A 2,462-nucleotide genomic window follows, 5' to 3' on the forward strand; every position below is an offset into this window, starting at 1 on the left:
AACAAATTTACACAAATGTTTTGGTGGTTAACTTTTTCAACTTCTATTCAGCACTCGCCCGACTCTAATATGCTTCTTTTCTTTGATAACTAGCTTTTCCTCTAAGACTATAAAGAAAGGATACAAAATAACTTTATGAAATTTATTTTTAAACATGCTTCTTCGAGCCAAACTTATAACACTTGGACAACTGATAGTCATGCTTTGCATTTGAGCTTTAATTGTTCATTTCCAATACCTCTAAATCACGAGTGACCATTCAATGTGCCTTTGAACTTTTCAGTGAAAGTAGTATGCATAAGATATGTTAGTGAGTTTACTTCAATGTTTAAATCATGCCTTCAATGCATATTTTCATCTTAATTTGCTTAAGATATGTTTCTAGAGGTAGTCCATAGTTTCCAATAAGATTCCCTGGGCATCACAATTTACAACCTTATGAAGTTGGCTGATGATATCTGCTAGAACACCTGAGATGTCTCAAACATATGATCTTGATTAAGTCTATCTCTATCACCCAAAGAAGTCCCCATTAAATCAATTTCAACCTTAAATGCTAAATCTAAGTATAATATTTGAGCTTAAACAATTTCCTTAGTCAAGAGTTTACTTTTATGAACAAGAGTATTGATTGGCTATGGTTTTGCCCATAGAAGGTCTCAATCCCATATATAAAATCTTTCTCTAAACATCAAGGACAATATGATTAAATTAAACCTAATCCTCATAAAAAAAAAAAAACTAACAGTTTACCCTCTCGTTCACATGTTAACTAGGCTCATAAATAAAGAATTGACTTTTTCTAAAAGATCATAAAACAATAAAGGGAAACACAATAAGTGAAGAGCTGATCCATACTAAAAATGACATCAAAGTTAAGGATGATCAAATCCATTAATAAATCATGATCTCCTTCCAACCTAATTGGACATGCATTGACCACCTGATCAATTACTAAAGAGTGTCCATTGGGTACTGCCACAACTAAATGATGTTATATCGATTCAATTATTTAGCCATAGACAATGCAAAAGAAGCTGGTATGAAATAATAATTAGTAGACCCAATATCTATCAATACTTTAACTAAAAGGTTGTTGTTGAGTACTTTGATGATTGAGTCTGAAGACTTGACCTCCTATCCAAGTCAAAGAAAATACTAGCCTTAAATTGTTGTTTTTGTTGCTCAGTCTTCTAAAATTGCTTTTGTTTATCCTCTTTGTCAAGACAACTCTTGGATAGATGATCTTGCTTATTGAAATTAGCAGGGGTGGCTACTTGCTTGATAGTGAATAACTTCAACAAATGTTACTGCACCTGAAGACCTTCACATTGGGATTGTCAGGCATCCCCAACATTCGATACCTGGGCGTATTTTTTAAAAATTAGTTTATGGTTTTTCAAAGCCTTATTGGAGTATAAACTCACCTTCTCTTGCTCTTTCCTCTTAGGCGCATGGGGCTTCCAACTTTAGCAGTGCAGAGCCTTATCAACCACCATAGAAAAGATTTACTCAAAATGTCTAGCTATGTGGTCTTCTTCTTCTGAAAGACTTGGTGCAAATCTAAACAAATAGTAGAATTTAGTCAGACGCTATGTCAAATCCATGTCTTCCTATTGCATAAAAGTAAACTCATATGAGTACCCACATTAGTAGTCATAGGTTCTTCTACAGACAAAAGTATTCTGCTAGTAGATATCCCTTTGCTAGCTAATTTAGCTCCACATGCAATCATGATTCTTCACCTCTGTGCAACCATGTTGGAAACCTAAATTAACACAGAATAGTGGTGGAAATTATTAATCAATGAATTTTTTTCCGCAAAGGTTCTTCAAATTTTACAAATGTGGTGTTTAGCTCTAACACACAAAAAAGATACATCTTAATGCGCTCGATGAAGTTTGTGTCAAGAACTAATAAATTTTACAATCACAAATACATTTTATGAACCAAAAGAAAAAAGTTTGCTATTAAAAAATAAGACTTGCTAGCTTATTATTGTGCCATCTGATGGAGTTCAATATTCTTAATATAATGAAAATGAAAATAATTAAATTCACATTAAAATGTACTATCACGTAAACTAAACATCAACGGAGACTTTAATAGTGACATGAATCTCCAATTCGATTAAGTGCATTGCAATAAATGTAATATTTAAATAAAGGGGATGTGCAAACAACACCTTAATAAGAAATCTCTCATCAACATCATGAGAATCCATTGGAAACTGCTCAACATTAATGATTATAATTCACATTTAGGTAACGAGCAATGCTTATAATAAAAAATTAATCATATCATGAAGGGATCATTCAATAATTGGAATGCTAGCTACCTTCAGTATCACGACGGCTTGATTGGATGTAAGAGCTCTAAAAAAATGTTACTCATATGCTTCCCTTAATAGTTCTGATGTTTTCTCTTTTTGAAATTGAAGCACATCCTCACCCTTAGACCTA

This window comes from Dendrobium catenatum, unplaced genomic scaffold, assembly GCF_001605985.2.
Source record: "Dendrobium catenatum unplaced genomic scaffold, ASM160598v2 original_scaffold_80088, whole genome shotgun sequence".
NCBI lineage: Eukaryota > Viridiplantae > Streptophyta > Magnoliopsida > Asparagales > Orchidaceae > Dendrobium > Dendrobium catenatum.